General features: G+C 42.0%; 1 pseudogene; it reads right to left on the bottom strand.

Annotated features, from left to right (window-relative positions):
• Nucleotides 1–17,404: 17,404 nt before the first annotated feature.
• LOC148348784 (U2 spliceosomal RNA) lies at nt 17,405–17,542 on the bottom strand (annotated as a pseudogene).
• Between the last annotated feature and the right edge of the window lie 1,413 nt (nt 17,543–18,955).

Below are 18,955 nucleotides of genomic sequence, written 5' to 3'. Positions count from 1 at the left end.
TTTAAGCCCCATTCCAAACACCTTTAAAACTATTCAACCGAATAATCTTTAGATAGTGGATTTTTTCTGTTTTAGAAATTACCGTATTTTCCGCACTATAAGGCGCACCGAGTTATAGGGCGCACCCCCAAAAAATAGTTTTTGGTCCTATATTTTCCATACATAAGGCGCATCGGATTATAAGGCGCTACAATGGGAACGTGGACAAAACAGTCAGATGGTTCAGTCCAACTTATTACCCCCTTAACATTCCGAAAGCTTGCAAAGAAGCAAATACGTGTCGTAGACACGTGCGGATGCGGTGTCCGTACGATGTCACTTAAATGCGTCATTTCAAATATCATTCGGAAGGTTAAAGTCTTGGGATTCAAGAAACGCCAAACATTTCTTAGTTTCCATTTTATTTTTTGCCGGCAACTGTGTGGAGAGCAAAGTAAGAATTTTATTGTGCAGGGAAACGGGGTTCTTTACTTTGAATTGAATTTAGTTTAAAAATAGACTCATCACAGAAACATCAAGATGGTTCTAAAACAAGATACCGGGAAAATATAAATCCGCATAGCTCACCTAAGTTCTCCTGCAGCCGTCACGTTCAATAATGATACGTAACCATGGTCTTCTTACAACCGTGAGTGTAGTAAATCCAGGAGAGTCAAATATTTACAAATACAGAATATTAAAAAATGTTTTCTCTATGCCGTAGTGCAACCCAACGTGTGCTTCACATTCATCTTTTTCGGCCAATTGCAGGCTTTGTTTCGCCCCTTTAGCCTATGCGAGCCTGTAAATGATAATCCGCCCCCTTTACCTCCGAATAACTTTAGCCAATAGTGACTGATTCAAATGATGATTGACACATTGGTTAGGAAATGAAACGCCGGTATATAAATCCCAGCATACGCCGCGGACGACTTCGCCTTCTGGGGAAAATCTAGTCGGCGGCTGCTTGCCTTAGTTGCGAGACTTTGCGACTTAATATTGATCCATATATAAGGCGCACTGTATTATAAGGCGCATGGTCAGCTTTTGAAAAAAATAAAGGCTTTTAGGTGCGCCTTATTGTGCGGAAAATACGGTAATTAGTCTAAAAACAGACACCTAAAAATGGGTTCAGCTCATTCTATGTTGGCCTTAAAAACAACGTTTTGAACAACCTTCACTATTTAACCAGATTAGATGTTGGTACGATCGTTCGTAAATTGAATTTGTCCATAAATTGCTTCAGTGCTATATTTTGTATGTTTATAGGCTTGTATAAGTAACCTGTATTGGTTTTTACAAAAAAAAAATAGACATTTCATAAAATACTATGCTCTATAAGGATAAATAAACTGAAGTTTAGCTTACTTTTGGAAGATAAGCTTCAAGAGTTCCTCCTCCTTGTCACAGAGTGGCCGAAAAAAAGCAATCCAACCTTTCAACCGCATCAAGCTTTCTTATTCCACTTTCGTTTCAAAAGAAACGGCTCGCCTCTTCTTTAGACTTTACACCAACCATTATATATTATATTGAATGGATGCACGAGATATTAAACAATGAAAATGTCAAAGTTCTTAGCGTGCTGGAGATAGTATAGACATAGATGATATAGAATTTTTAGACACGAACTAGGAAGAGGAAGCAGATTTTTTATTTACTTCCTGTCCTGTACTCGGAAAAAGGTGCACACGATACAAAAACTAACTTACAGCAATGTCCGGATATTTTTTGACATCCCGAAAAGAATGTTCGTATCTACCGTTTTACGTAATTCGAACGGTCGTAAGCGATGTTCCCTGCAATTTTCCTTACGGGTCTGAGCGTTCACACAAAGTCGGTGAGCAACGCTTGAAACAACAGTGGGCAACGGCAATCCCAAGTGTGGCATCTAAATCATTATCAAACATATCCAAAACTTGACATCACGTTTCATTTTGCTGAGTTTCCGGCAAGGCAAAAAAATGTTTCACTTTTGAATGAATTGACTAATGGTTTTACGGCCTACAAACGTCATTTGTTTTACAACAATTCTTTCCTAAGATTTTCATTTTTTTTTTCCTGGTATCTTTTGACGCCTAATACTAACATTTTTGGGAGCTTATTTCGTCGGTTGCACGATACACAACTTTATTTAATCACATTTTTTTAGTGGAAGTACAATGTTGGCAACAAGATTGACTTGGTATAATTGGAAATTATTTGAATGCAACACAAACTTTTTCTTCTTGTTCCCTGTTTTTTTCTATTTTTTTAAATTCCTTTAAAAAAATCTCATTGTGTATATTTTTCCCCTAGCTGTTACTTTTTTTTTTTGGATCTATATTTACTTTTTTCCTTTGTTTTTTCTTTTCTTTTTTCTGGCTTTTTTCTAAATTTTTCCTTCTTTTTTTCTCTTCCTTTTGATCCTTTTTTTTCAGCTTTTCACTACTTTTTCATTTTGGTATTTTTTTCTTTTTTGTTCTATTCCCCCCTTCCTTTAAGTCATTTTGTGCACAATTTTACATAATATTTGGTCATGTAGGGATTAAAGAAGCAAAAACAACCTAATGAGCCGTTTGGGACCCGAAAGAGCCGGTTCTCTTTAGTGAGCCGAGCCGAAGGAGCCGGTTCTCGAAAAACTCTACTGACTTTACTTTTCAACTTCGTTCGATATTGACCTCAAAATACCGCATTTAGAAAACAGCGTCAGGTGTATTTTTACCTTCATGCACTGTAACTTTGACTTAATTCCCTTCTTAATTCGCAATTTCGAGCCCTGATTTTTGTGAGCTGGCTAGATTTTTTTGTGCGCAGCTTAGAGGGAACATTGGTCGTAAGTATGGGAGCATCTGTACCTAGAAGTCAGGGTTCTTCAGTTTCTACTCATCTTGGACTTGATAGCACATATAGCATTTAATGTGAAAAAAACCAACATAAAATTTTACAACGTACACACACTGCAAAACTCTTCTTTCCATACTTGCTCATAACTTCCTGTCAATGCCAGATTTTCGGGCCCTTGAAGGTATTCGAGGCCGCGTGCTCCACATTCCCAGCTGTACGTCTGCACAGAATGAATACATAACACTGCCGTCTCCGGCAACTAGTTAGGGACTGAAATACTGCCCGTGTGTAGTAGTTTGCGTGTGAGTCTCAATTGCGGGGGAATTTTTGAGCATCCCTATCCAAGTTCTCTGGCGTGAGTGTCGATGACTTCATCCTTGGCATCGGGATTATTTTTAAACAAGAAGAGAACAAGTGTTGTGTTGGACATTTGAACGGGGATTGCTGTTGGAGGCCGATGCTGTTTCAAATTACAGGTAAGCTCGGGGTTAATTTCCCGGTGACGGATGGGCTGGTACGCGACTGGAAGTGGGGGGCGGGACCCTTTTCGGTAAAACTAGTGGAGTGGGGCATTAAAGAGACAGTGGGATTAGCAACTCGTAGTGGTAAAAAATGGCAAAAATTCACACTCTATTTCTCATGAGTGAAATTGACCTCATACTCTTGTCTCTTATCTTCCTCATGCCATGAGGCTCTTTAACTCCACATTAAACCACACCCCCTACATTGCATATTACCGTATTTTATTGCAATGTGTTTTCTGTGTAGCACTATCTAGATCACAGGTGTCAAACAGGCGGCCCGCGGGCCATATCAGGCCCCCTAAGAGATTGAATCCGGCCCGCGAGACAACACACAGAGAAGCGCAAGAGAAAAACAGGCTGCAGGTTGAAATATGTCAACTTGATGTTGCCAAAGCCAGGTGCCTCTCACAAAGACACTGTACTTGTATTTATTTCTCTCTCTCTCTCTCTCTCTCTCTCTCCTTCTTTTCCACCCCTTTTCTCCCACTCTGTCTCTGTCTCTTTCACTCTCTGTGTCTTTCTTTTTCTCTTCCTTTGTTGCTCTTTGTCTCGTTCTCTCTCTGTGTCTTTTAACTTCTTTTGCTCTAGCTTCCTTTTTTCCTTTTCTCTCTTTTTTCTTTCTCTCTTCATACCCTTTGCGCTTTCTTTTCTTTTTTCTCTCCTTCTGTCTTTCTATTTCGCTTTGGATTTCTTTCTTCCTCTCGCTTTCTTTCCCCCCTCTCTCGCAACTTTTTATCTTTTGTTTCTTACGCTCCCTCCCTCTCTCTCTTTTTCTTTCTTTGTCCCACCCTCTCTCCTTTTCCCTCCCTCTTTCTCTTATTTCCTTAACTCTTTTTCTTTCTCTTTAATCTACTAGTCCGGCCCTCGACAGAATGTTTGTTCTATCGTGTGGCCCCCGAGTTAAAATGAGTTTGACACCCCTGATCTAGATACTCTATAGAACACGCTACAGTGGGTATTAGCACGTCACATTGGGTATTTGTATTGGGTATTTTGTATATTGTATTCTTATTGTAATCCATCCATTATCTGCACCGCTTATCCTCAGTAGGGTCGCGGGGGTGCTGGAGCCCATCACAACTGTCCTCGCGCCGTGGGCAGGGGACACCCTGAACTGGTTGCCAGTCGCAGGACACACAAGGACAGACAATTCACTCGCTCATTCACACTTATGGACAATTTGGACCGGCCAATTAACCTGAAATGTCGGAGGAAAACCGGAGTACCCGGAGGATACCCACGCAAGCATAGGGAGAACATGCAAACTCCACACAAGAAGGTTCAATCTCATGACCTCACAACTGTGCCGCAGTGCTGCCCCAAATCAAAAGTGTTACACACAAATAAATACAGTAGCTCCCGTCAAATGCCCAAACCACTCAGGAAAATCTCACAATACCCCCCTTCCCAGCTCACATCATTTTCTCCTCGGATCTATACAAGTCACGTAGGTCACCATTTTTAACTTCAAAATGGTGAATTTCTCCTAAGGGTGAGAGATTTTCCTACCTGGATATTGCATATACCGTAAATTCCGGACTATAGAGCGCACCTGATTATAAGCCGCACCCACCACATTTTAAGAGGAAAACCGATTTTGTACATACACAAGCTGCACCTGTATATAAGCCGCATGCATATAAGCCGCATGCGCCCACATTTAAACATGTAACACAAACACAAAATAAACCCAAACCCGACTTCAAGTCCCGCGATTGAAACTAAATATCCTTCATTAAGGTCCACAGTCCAAAAATCACAGCCGGCAAAATGAACGGAAAATGATACCGGTACTTAAGGTTTGACGCAGACCTGCAGAGTCCAGGTCCTGTTGAAAGTAATCCAAGGAAAAAAGTGTATATTTCCGAAGGTAAGGGTGGGAAAAATATATATCCACTATTGTCCGCCGCAACAACAGGTCTCACTCACCTTTACCCCACTTCCCGTCAGCCCGCGATTGCTCTGCCCCTCTTTTTTAATTCGCAAAACACATCAGATGAACACATTTACTCACGCAACTCCTTTTTCTTTGACTAACTTTTTACCCCCTCTTCTTTCCTTGTCTGTCCCTCACCTTTAGCGGTCCCCACTTAAACTCGGCACCCCGCGTTTGTTCCGCCCCTCATTTTTCGTTCACCCGTGCAAAACATATTAGAATAAGTGTTTAAAATAAATAATTACAAAAATATACAGTTGCAAATACATATTATACATGGGTTACACATATTTACAAAGAAAGACGGTACACCGAGAGAGTTTTCAAAGCTTTAATAATAATAATATAGCTTTGACAGGGCAGTTAATGGTAGCAACACTCGAGCGCCGCTAGCGGCCGTTAGAAAAATGACATAAATTGGCCGCATCACTGAATAAGCCGCAGGGTTGAAAGTTTGGGGAAAAAGTAGCGGCTTATAGTCCGGAATTTACGGTATTTATATATCATTACATTCATAATGATGTTCAGGATTTAAACGAGAGTCCTGGCAACATCACCTTAAAAGAACAGAACACTTCATTCATTTTTAACTTCGTCGGTCGCAACGAAACGGAAAGAAATCAAACAAGTAGTTCAAGTTGTAATTTATTTTCAGGTAAATCGCAAACGGCGAAAATAATGACTCACGCTGGCACTTTAATGTGGTGGATTTCAAGTGCGTGTCGTGTGAAGCCCCTGTCTCCATCCGACTCGCCCTGTTAGCCCGCAGTCTCCACCGCAATGGGTCTGCAGTCTTGCACCCCCCCCCATTGACTTCCTCAATCCCCCCGCATTCCAGCATCTCACTGCCATAAACAACTATTAACTTAATGGTTACAAAAATCATTAAAGGGGAAACATCTGCGGCAAGGGCCAATCAAGTCGGTCCTGGGCCGGGGGCGGAGGCGTGCGGTCGGTTGCCTCGAGTGCCCGGTCCCGCTCCAGTCCGGCTCACTATAATTGTATGCTCTTTATAGCCGGTATTATGAGAGGAAGAAGCAGTAGGACGGCATCGGAAAAAAAACATAAAGCAAAGTCGAGGTGGGGGCTTCGGTAAAGACACATGGAAATGTTTAGCGTCCCGGCGGTGGCAGGCGGCAGCCCACTCTTCCTCTGTTCTTTTTTCATTTTCAATCTTTTTTTACGGCCAGGAATAAGAAACAGACTACCGCTGCGGCCTCTTCTTTGGTCGACTTTAACATTTCGGTTTGGAACTAGAAGTGGAAGTGGAAAACACTAAAGTCAAGTCATGTTTATTTGTATAGCCCTTAATCACAAAGAGTCTCAAAGGGCTGCACAGATCAAAGACGATTGCAAACTACAGACTATTTTGACACCATCCCCTTATATATACTATTTGGCACATCTGGTTAGCTGCTCCTCTTGCACTCTTTGCACTACTGTATAATACTATACATAGCTATAACTATTTAGTCTATTATTAGTACCGTATTTTCCGCACTATAAGGCGCACCTAAAAGTCTTAATTTTTTTTCAAAAGCTGACCATGCGCCTTATAATACAGTGCGCCTTATATATGGCTCAATATTAAATCGCAAGGTCTCGCAACTTACGCAACAGCCGCCGACTCGATTTTCCCCCGAACGTGGAGTAGTCCGCGGTGTATGCTGGGATTTATATACCGGCGTTTCATTGGCTAACCAATGTGTCAATCATCATTTGAATAATCGCTATTGGCTAAAGTTATTCGGAGCCTCGAATAGGCTAGAGGGCCGAAACAAACCCTGCAATTGGCCGAAAAAGATGTGTCAATCATCAGTCAAATCAATCGCTATTGGCTGAAGTTATTCAGAGCCTCGGATCAGCTAGAGGGCCAAAACAAACCCTGCAATTGGCCGAAAAAGATGTGTCAATCAACCGTTAAATCGATTGCTATTGGCTGAAGTTATTCAGAGCCTCGGATTGGCTAGAGGGCCAAAACAAACCCTGCAATTGGCCAAAAAAGATGTGTCAATCATCTGTTAAATCGATCGCTATTGGCTGAAGTTATTCGGAGCCTCGGATAGGCTAGAGGGCCAAAACAAACCCTGCAATTGGCCGAAAAAGATGACTGAATAGCAAGCTTGCTAAACTACGCCATAAAGAAACATGTTTCATTAGTCTGTATTTGTAAACATTTTACTCTCTGGATTTACTAAACTCACGGTTGTAAGAAGAGCATGATTGCGTGTCATTATTGAACGTGAGAACTTAGGTGAGCTATGCGGCTTTATATTTTCCCGGTATCTTGTTTTAGAACGATCTTGATGTTGCTGTGATGAGTTGAGTGAATTCAACTCAATTCCAAGTGTTTATTGTCATATGCACAGTAAAGTTGCGAGCAAAAAAAGAAAATAGAAACTAAGGAATGGTTGGCATTTCCCAAGACTTTAACCTTCCGAATGATATTTGAAATGATGCATTTGACTGACATTGTACGGACACCGCATCCGCACGTGTCTACGACACGTATTTGCTTTTTTGCAAGCTTTGGGAATGTTAAGGGGGTAAGAAGTTTGACTGTTTTGTCGACGTTCCCATTGTAGCGCCTTATAATCCGGTGCGCCTTATGTATGGAAAATATAGGACCAAAAACTATTTTTTGGGGGTGCGCCCTATAACCCGGTGCGCCCTATAGTGCGGAAAATACGGTACTTCAATACTCCAACTCAATACAACATTTTATTTATATCTGTACATTCAAGGAAACTGTGCGGGTCAGATGTATCGACATTTCGTTCTGTATACACGTGTACAAGAATGACAATAAAGTAGATCTGAATCTGAATCTGAATTATATTGTCAACATAAAATCTAGGTTATTCATATGCGAGGAAGAGCATTCCACAGCACCGTGGCCGGGATGGAGAATGCTCTCGAGCCTGCGGATTTCTTCTTGGCTCTTGGGATCACTAGTAGACCAGCATTTTCAGAGCGAAGGCTTAAACTGGAATAGGTAGGGGGGATAATGGATTACAGGCAAGGATGCTACTTTCTGAACATGGTCCCAACCAATTTTCTCTCTAAACTGCGTGTGTGCGCGGTCGCGCACAACCCCGATTGTCTCGGCACACGAGAAAAGACCGCATTAAAATAAGGGCTCGAAATTATAAAAATGGAGGTATAAAATCAATGCTCCTGTGCTGTGTTCCTTTCATTCTTAGAGAAGCAGCTTCTTCGGCTCGCCTCACAAAAAAATCTGGCTCTTTTGACACCCAAACGGCTCTTCAGATTGTTTTTTTTCACTTCACTGCACAATACAGGGACATCTAGTGGTCAAATGCAAGACAATGTCCCATTAGAATTAAACGTTTTGGTTTCATCCAAGCAGGGCGGCTGAGTGATCAGCACGTCCACAGTTCTGAGGTCATAAGATTAAACCTTCCTGTGTGGAGTTTGCATGTTCTCCTTGTGCTTGCATGGGTTTCCTTCGGGCACTCCAGTTTCCTCCCACATTCCAAAAACATGCATGTCAGGTTAATTTGCCGAACCAAATTGTCCCTAGGTGTGATTGAGCGAGTGAGTTGTCTGTCCCTGTGTGCCCTGCGACTGGCTGGCAGCCAGTTCAGGGTGTCCCCTGCCCACTGCCTGAAGATAGCTGGGATTAGCTCCAGCACCCCCGTGACCCTACTGAGGATAAGCAGTGCAGAAAATGGATGGATGGATGGTTTCATCCACGTATCCACCCGAGTGCTGCACTACGTGCAAACAAGACGTGAAAGGTAAACTAAATCAACCAACTACAAAGCCAGTTCCTGTTTTTATGCGCCACCGCTGCTATTCCTCATCCAAGATTGGCTACGACATGACCTTCGACCCATTCTTTAAAGTCTTCGTACGAGTGTCAAACCTCGGTTTTTCCACCTCTCATAATGTACAGCACAATAATGCTAGCAGTGTGGAATCGGGCCGGTGAAACATTAGAAACGTGTGAACAAAGAAGCGGTTGTGTGGTTCTGTGTCATATGCTGGCCTTCAAGCTAAACACTAAAAATGCAACGATGGGAGTGTGGCAAACGCCAAACTGAATGCTTTTAACGATGTTTGAGAGTTGCTTTCGAAGTAGACGTTGGATCGGGCCTAAAAAAATCCAGCCCGACCCTACCCAGGACCGCGGGTATTAAAGCCCGACCCACTGTGGACCATAATATCTTACAAGAACGTTTGGAAAAATGGATTGGTCCCTCAGAAACCGTCCTCTTATGGTTCAGATCCTACCTCTCAGATAGGACGCACTGTGTTAAATATGGTGAAATGACATCTGAGCCCTTTAGTGTACCTGTGGTGTTCCGCAGGGTTCAGTACTTGGCCCCCTTCTTTTCAGCATTTACATGCTTCCATGAGTTGATATTATTTGCAAGTATAATATCAGTTTCCATTGTTACGCAGATGACACTCAACTATATCTTCCGATGGAGGAATCTACCACACTATTTGTGTAGCCCTTTGATACTCTTTGTGATTATGGGCTATACAAATAAACATGACTTGACCTCACTTATACTCATGCCATATATTGAGTGTTGGCATGCATGCATTACATGATTAAGTACTTTCCGTAGGATTTCGCACTAGGCATTGGTAGGACGTATCCACAAGTTAAGATGTTTCTGCCGAACCAGGCCGAAATTCGGGTCGACTTGGGCTTAAGATTTTACCTCTGCTTCACAGGTGAGGACAGTAAAGGTTTTTTTATGACCACCAAACGTATAACCTCTGTCATGATTACTGATGTGAACAAGCTGTCTTGGACACTGATTGGCTCCCACTCCTTTCTGTCACCTGTTGTCAGTCCGTCTGCAAACCTCAGTTTACTAGAGGCAAGCTTTTTTTGACCATGACTCCCACCATGCTCCAATCTGTTTCCTGGCTTCGACCCGTCTTTTTGATCCTGACCACGTCTAATCTCCTCTCCTTGCTTTCGACTTGTTTCCGATCCAGACCATGCTTTTTGGCTCTCCTGTCCCGGCTACTGACCCGTTTTTCCCGTTCCCGACACCGCTGGCCACGAAGTCCCACTTCCGCGTTCAGAGCGACCTGCTTCCCGCAGATCGTGGGTGCCACCCTTTCCTTTCTTCCAATAAAACTGAGAGAAACGTAACGCAAGTGGGTCCTGTCTCCGTTTTGGTCTTGACACCCTCGTGTTATAAACAACGCAGAAACTACGTATTCGTTCCTTGCGTTGCCGCTTTGTCAACGAGTTCCCACGCTGCTGGAGAAAGACTTTGCTGATGTGTCCGATGGGAGAGGTTAAAGCGGGAGAATTGAAAGAGGGGCTGGAAAACGGCAACTTCTCTGACCAACATAAACAGATCATAAAACCGCTCCTCGGTTGGACTGTGGGAGCTGAGTTGAGTTCAGGGGCAAACGCGTCACCCATTATTTGCGTCGCGTCGCGAATGCGGGTTTTGATGCAACGTAGGTATGTAAAATCAGGGTTTGTGTAACCCTAACAGATGCACAAATCAGTCATTTTTTGACTTTTTTTTAAATAGACGTACCTCACTGTGAAATATTTTGGATCATTCCACCCAACTACTTACTCAGCGTAAAATATTTTTAGTTCGAGAGACATTTTTTATTATCATTTAGCTTCTCGTTTTGTAAAAAACTTCATTAAAATACAATATTGATTTGAATAATAAGCAATCATCATAGAAACTAGCGTTTTTTTTTTTTAAATACCCACATGTCAAGAAATTTGTGTTTATTGAACATATGAAGCTCATCTAGGTGGGGCTGACATAATAGTCTGCAATCTTGCTGCTAAGAAGACCCCTAAAAAAGAAATACCTTGTGAAAGACTAGGGAAAATAAATGAGAAGAAAAGTTCTTAAGTTTGGTCCCTCTGAGTCTCCGTTGTTTTTAAACTTTTATGTGGTTTGTAGCACTCGTTTTCAGTTGCACTAGAAAAAATGGTGAATTCTATTGGTGAAATTACATTGCCTTTGAGATATACAGAATATCGATGTTGCGAATCCTAATCATGTAGCTATATAATACTTAAACAGCTAGTACAGTAACAAAAATAAGTTTGAACTCCCAAAAAAAACATTCATTTTATATAAAGATAAAGGAAAACGGGGGCATATTGTATATATATTGATGTGTTGACTATAACTATAAAAACATGCAGAAAAGTATATCTCAGAAGTCGGTGTTCAATTTACCAGTATTAGTTCAGATATGGGTAGCACGGCGGCGCAGTGGTTAGCGCATGTGCGGCACAGTTCTGAGGTCATGAGTTCGAACCTCCTGTGTGGAGTTTGCATATTCTCCCCGTGGTTTCCTCCCACATTCCAAAAACATGCATTTCAGGTGAATTGGCCAGTCCAAAATGTCCCTAGGTGTGAATGGGTGAGTGAGTTGTCTGTCCCCGTGTGCCCTGTGATTGGCTGGCAACCAGTTCAGGGTGTCCCCTGCCCACTGCCCGATGATTGCTGGGATGGGCTCCAGCACCCCCGCGACCCTACTGAGGATAAGCGGTGTAGCTAAAGAGATGAGATGAGTTCTGACATGGGTAGCACGGCGGCGCAGTGGTTAGCGCATGTGTAGCACAGTTCTGAGGTCATGAGTTCAGACCTCCTGTGTGGAGTTTGCATGTTCTCCCCGTGGTTGCGTGGGTTTCCTCCGGGCACTCCGGTTTCCTCCCACATTCCAAAAACATGCATGTCACATTGTGAATGAGCGAGTGAATTGTCTGTCCCCGTTCAGGGTGTCCCCTGCCCTCTGCCCGAAGATAGCTGGGATGGGCTCCAGCACCCCCGCGACCCTACTGAGGATAAGCGGTGCAGATAATGGATAGATGGACAGTTCAGACATATGTAAAACGACAACAAAAAAGTACCTGTATTTCAGCAGCACAATAATAAATAGAATCTTAATCCCTTTCAGCACATTTTTGCAAAGTATCAAAACTATAGAAAATAACCTGTTATCAAGAGATTTAGATTTATTTTAAGTAAATATAAGTTTTAATTCTACTTTTAGCTACTAGAAAGCGCATATTTTATGAATTTCACAAGTCGAGGTAACGCTTTAATACGTCGTTTTAAAAATCAACAATAAATTAAATATTTTATCGTGAAATCAGGGGTTGGCAGGACCAGAACGAAGACAGGACCCACTTGCGTGCGTTTCTCTTAGTTTTATTTGGAATAAGGGAAAGGATAGGACACACGATCCGGAGATCGCTGGTCGCGGGGAGCAGGTTGCTCAGACGCGGAATTAGTATTTCCGTGGCGAGCGAAGGCAGTGTCAAGAGCGGGAAAAAACAGATCTGTGGCCGGGACGGGGGAGCAAAAATCGTAGTCAAGTTCAGAAAATGGGTCGGAGCCGGGAAACAGACGGGAATCAGAACCGGAGAGAGTCAGGGTCGAAAGGCTTGCCTAGCGTGAGCTGAGGTTTGCAGACGGACTGACAACCGGCGACAGGAAGACGGGGGGTTTAAAAAGTGTCAGGCAGCCAATCAGCGTCCGAGGCAGTTGGCGCCAAAGGAGCAGGCTCAGGTGCCCCGCGTCATGACAGAGGTTGGAATTTAATTGATTACAATTAATCTAAGATAGCAGGTTTTTTTTTAAATCAAAAAGATACCTACTAATTAATTGTGGCCTTTAAATAAGTAGTCACAACTAATGATTTGGTCGATCTGTTTGTAGAGTGTTCTTCGAAGCAGTTGAAAATTCACCAAAATAACTTTTAATGCAGGTAATATTACTGTCCAATTGTGAAAGCTAGCTTAAAGCGAAATGTAAAGTGACACAAGAAAGAAGAGAGGTTTACATTTTATATAGTTTCTTAGTGTTCTTCTTTGTCAGTATTCTGTTATTTATGAAACCATACATTGCTGAGTTTCACCACTGGAAGCTAACATTTAAGCTAACATCTTGACGCTAACCCTTATTGCTTGGATTCTTATCAAGCCAAGTAGGATTCACACTCGAATAGTATGAAAAACTCGAGGAAGTCCACTAATTTTAGCAGAATTCCGCTTTTTCTCGGTTTTTCTTTTCATATTAATTGTGCTACTAAAAGACATTCATCTAATAACGCTCTTCCTTGACACGAGAGCTTTGCTTGAATCCTGTTCCCATCAACAAAAGAGCTGAAGGCGGCGGTTTCTTTCGTCAGTATTTCTAAGTGTCAGGAATGATTACGGATAATTGGTTGGATAAAAAAAGACGATGACACATCGAAATGTTGAAAAATAAGGGCAAGGTTTGGCCCGGCCTCCAACGGACGGAACACCCTTACCTAACAAACAATATTTTGTTTGTGGAGAGGAAAATGTCCAGCAAGCATTTCGGACAGACTCCAAATAAATTGCAAGAAAAATACATACCGTATTTTCCGCACTATAAGGCGCACCTAAAAGCCTTTATTTTTTTCAAAAGCTGACCATGCGCCTGATAATACAGTGCGCCTTATATATGATCAATATTAAGTCGCAAAGTCTTGCAACTAAGGCAAGCAGCCGCCGACTCGATTTTCCCCCGAAGGCGAAGTCGTCCGCGGTGTATGCTGGGATTTATATACCGGCGTTTCATTTCCTAACCAATGTGTCAATCATCATTTTAATCAGTCACTATTGGCTGAATTTATTCGGAGGTAAAGGGGGCGGATCCTTTTTATCATTTACAGGCTCGCATAGGCTAAAGGGGCGAAACAAAGCCCACAATTGGCCGAAAAAGATGAAAGTGAATCACATGTTGGGTTGCACTACGGCATAGAGAAAACATTTTTCTATATTTGTAAATAATTTACTCTCCTGGATTTACTTCACTCACGGTTGTAAGACCATGGTTACGTATCATTATTGAACGTGATGGCTGCAAGAGAACTTAGGTGAGCTATGCGGCTTTATATTTTCCCGGTAACTTGTTTTAGAACGATCTTGATGTTTCTGGGATGAGTCTATTTTTAAACTAAATTAATTCAAAGTGTTTATTGTCATATGCAAAGTAAAGAACCCCGTTTCCCTGCACACAGTTGCCAGCAAAAAATAAAATGGAAACTAAGAAATGTTTGGCATTTCTTGAATCCCAATACTTTAACCTTCCGAATGATATTTGGAACGATGCGTTTGAGTGATTGGTGACATCGTACAGACACTGTTTCCGTATATGTCTGAGACACGTATTTGCTTCTTTGCAAGCTTTGGGAATGTTAAGGGGGTAATCAGTTGGACTGAACAATCTGACTGTTTTGTCGACGTTCCCATTGTAGCGCCTTATAATCCGGTGCGCCTTATGTATGGAAAATATAGGACCAAAAACTATTTTTGGGGGGTGCGCCTTATAGTGTGGAAAATACGGTAATTGCTACACATTTATAAAGATGGACAAGATGACACTTGATCCAACAAGTCATCTGTTTTGTTTTACCATTATGTGAGCAAAGGTACAAAATCTGAAACTGTCAGTTTCATTCTCTTGTCATTTTTGGCAGCACATCACTTTCCTTCCTCGCATTCCGCTGGTGGTTTGTGGTGGGAAATACCGTGTTTTCTAATGACGGATTGCTCAAACCGGAATGTCGGCCATAGTCTGCGTGTGGGTAACGTCTCAGGAAAATGTATATCAGTCTGAGAACATTGATTGCTCTACAAAAATGACAAATTTCGTCATACCGTCTAATCATTACTCAAGAGTAACTTCTATTGTGCTATTATTCGATTAAGGTCCTGTTGTTTAGCCATTCCCTTAACTCTGACCTTTGTCCTGGAACATCTCGAAACCCCAACTGACCTTTCCCCTCAGAGATAAAACCGGATCAATACCAAAGGACAAAGTGTTGATTGTCGGTAAAAGACGACGTATTGATTCGATTGATTGTGTAGCCTAGCGATAAAATTTGAGATTAACTTTATGTGTCATTGGCGTCACGCTGACCTAAACAACTAAGTAAAGATAATATATGTGGTGGGCTAGGTTCACACGGATTTAACCTGTTTTTTCATCCGGCAAAGTCCGTCTGAACGGCACAAATCTGATATTTTCACTCCAGAACCGGGCTACTTTCATATAAAGTCCTAAATCCAATACATATCCGATATTTTAGAATGCAACTTCTATGTGAACCGTCGAAACGCATTCATCCGACATGCATGTCATCAAGAGGCTAGGGGAAGCAAATAACTCAACAACCATGGCGGACGAAAAAACGAAAAGCATTCAATGGAGGGATAGCGAGGTTTTGGTTATTATTAATATTTGGGGGGACAACTCTGTTCAGCCTCCTTAAGCACAATCATTTTCAAATTGCTTGTTACGGTTCGACGTTAGCATCCATGAGTACTTTAGCAATCAATAACCACATTACATGTTCTCTCCTGCGCATGTGGGACACTTGTTGCATTCATACAGGACACGCATAGCAGTCACAAGAGATTGCATACAAGTTGCATTTAGTTGGAAATAGGAACAATCTGTCAAGACCAGAACGGAGACAGGACCCACTTGCGTATGTTTTTCTCAGTATTATTTGGAAGAAGGGAAAGTATTGCACACACGATCCAGTGATCACTGGTCGCGGGGAGCAGGTCGCTCTGAACGTGGGAGTGGGACTTCCGTGGCGAGCAGTGGCGGTGTCGGGAGCGGAAAACACAGGTCAGTAGCCGGGACAGGAGAGCAAAAATGTGGTCGAGATCAGCAACGAGTCGAAAGCCAGGAGTGGAAAGTAGACGTGGTCCAGATCAAAAAACGGGTCGAAGCCGGTAAACTGACGGGAGCCAAAACAGGAGTTAGTCAGGGTCAAAAAGGCTTGCCTAGAGTTAACTGAGGTTCGCAGACGGACTGACAACAGGTGACAGAAAGGAGTGGGTTTAAATATGGACAGGGGGCCAATCAGAGTCCGAGGCAGTTGGCGCTAAAGGAGCGGGCACAGGGGCATCACATCGGTAATCATGACACAATCACACAAAAAACATTGGATTCAACTACGTAGACGTCAATATCCATCCACCTTATTATGAGTATTCAGGTTCCTATACATTGATTCCATGGCAAGACCCGAACGTCAGCTGAATTAAGTCTGATTATTCCTTGAATCTAAAAGGAACCTCTAAAAACCTGGCTGCATTTTAGAGTAAATAAGTCGCGGTCTTGAATCCTGTTGTTACTTTCCTTAAAACCGTTCATCGAAATCCTTCGTAATTATTGCACATTCCCATTTAAGCATGGTAACCGGTGTTTCATTTTACAGCGGTTAGAGTGATTATTGCCTTAGGGTAGAAGCTGTTTTTCTTTAATTCTTCACATGACGGGTCTAAATTGTCTACCTGAGGGTAACAGTTCAAACAAGTAATGTCTGGGGTGGAAGAGGAGATCACATCCCTGACAATATTTCTGTTAATGAGTTTTTTTTTATAAATGACAGTAAACGTTTTTGAGATGAAGTGTTTGAGGAGTATGTTAGGAGTGACAAGATTGGATGGATTGAGAAATGAAATTGTGAGGGACAGAACTGGAGTAGTAGTGGAACTGAGCAAGCGTGTGGATATGAGAGTACTCGGTTGGTTTGGACACATGGAGAGGATGGATGGGGAGCGAATGTGGAAGAAGATCTACAGAGCAGAAGTCAATGGAAGGAGACCAAGAGGAAGGCCACCATTGACGTGGATGTGATGTGATAGTGTTATGAGTGCTCTGCAGGAAAAAGGTCTAAATATAATGGAAGCTAAAGCTCTTGTTGGTGAGGAGTTGTGAAAGCCGCATGCGCCCACATTGAATAATGGATGTTTTTTAAATGAACTATTCTGGTGACGTGAGGATTTTATTTTAATTTATTGATATTTAATCTTCATCGTTCGTCCACTATCTATTGTTAGTCAATTCATGATATACAGGTATTTCAAAGCCAATAGACCGATACACTTGCTATCAGTCAAGGAACTGAGTCAAGGTCCTAGCCAAAGGTCTGAGAAACTATCAGTGCAATTGGGGTTTTGGGGTTTTTAAGGGTTATTGATCTTTCTTCGTTATTCATTATCCATTATCCGTTATCGGTCAGTTCATAATACGCTACAAAGCCTAGGAGCCGGGACACTTACTCTCAGCCAAAAGGCCAAGCTAAGGTCCTAGCCCTAAAGCCTTGCTACGATCATTGCGAATGCACCGTTCCCCGGAGGTACTGCAATACCGGGCCGATGCGTAGAGTGGACAGAGCAAGCTCATATTCCATCTCCATTATGCAAAAATCAAAGATAGTGACTTCAGATAAAGTACACAAAAGGCCAAGCTAGCCGCAGCTACATACATAATGCTAAATCCACCGCCAGCATAATTTTTTGGTTTGAACAAATTTATTGACACTAAAAACAGAAAACAATCATGACAATCTCAACAGCAATTAAGCACATTCACAATATTATATTCCAATATTACGTTTTTAACAGCAAACACAAAGTGAGGTTTGAACAAACCTTCTCGAAAATCAAACATATTCACAATTTCATTATATAACATCTTTGTTAGTGTCAATAGATCCGTCCAGGCCAAAGTCGATTGTCCTCGGTCTGAACAAATCCACCGACACCAACAGCAGCAAAACACAGCCATCAAGCATATTCACAATTTTTTTATATTTGACAATATGACGTGACGATATGACTTTTTATCATTTTTTCCTGACATTTTCAACATTAATTAAACAATTTCAGAGTTATTTTCTTTTAACAGTAGTTAACCAGCGTGTAAAAGGCAATACTATTCCAGTCCTCTGTGTGGTACTGCATGACCGGGCCGATAAGTGGGGCGAACAGAGCAAGCTACTTATTATTTGATGCAGACCTGCAGAGTCGAGGTACCCGTTGAAAGTAATTCAAGGAAAAAAAAGTGTATATTTCCAAAGTTAAGGGTAGTAAAAATATATATCCACTATTGTCTCCTGTGTTCACAAACACTCACCTTTACCCGTCCCCAGTTCCCATCAGCCCGCGTTTGCTCCGCCACTTCTTTCTTATTCGCTCGTGAAAATCAGCATAAGTGTCTCAAATAAATACAAATTAATACATTACAAAAATCTACAGTTGCAAATACATATTATACATGGGTTACACATATTTACAAAGAAAGACGGTACACCGAGAGAGTTTTCAAAGCTTTAATAATAATAATATAACTTTCATCCCAAACCGTGCCTTTGACAGATACCAACACGCTACTATCAACACGCACGCAACGTATCAGACGTATCTGTTAAAGAATCATACCGTGATTGTTAAATTCACGATATTCCGTCCTCATCTTCCTCTTTAAAACTGTCGCTATAGAAGGCGTCTCCTCGCCATCTGAAAGAACCTTTGTCACATAGACAGATTTTACATAATCTAAGGAGTTGAAGTCTTCCTCGTCATAAGCGGCCGTTAGAAAAATTACATAAATTGGCCGCTTCACCGGATAAGCCGCAGGGCTGAACATTTGGGAAAAAAGTAGCGGCTTATAGTCCGGAATTTACGGTAGATAGATAAATGAACGTAATCAATAGAAAGAACAGTAGGCTTATTATGAACCCTGTGTGACTGTGGAAAACACATAAAAGACGGAATTGTGACGGGGTGAAGGACAGTGAAATCAAAGGACGCCTGCAAGAGCCGCCGCCACGGAAGGACAGGACTGATAAACATGCTGTGGCTAACATCAGGGATGATATCTCT

The sequence above is a fragment of the Urocampus carinirostris genome, chromosome 18 (genome assembly GCF_059441175.1).
Source record: "Urocampus carinirostris isolate Australia breed hairy pipefish chromosome 18, RoL_Ucar_1.0, whole genome shotgun sequence".
NCBI lineage: Eukaryota > Metazoa > Chordata > Actinopteri > Syngnathiformes > Syngnathidae > Urocampus > Urocampus carinirostris.
The sequence above is the reverse complement of the archived record's forward strand: the minus strand, read 5'-3'. Positions and strand labels throughout refer to the sequence as shown.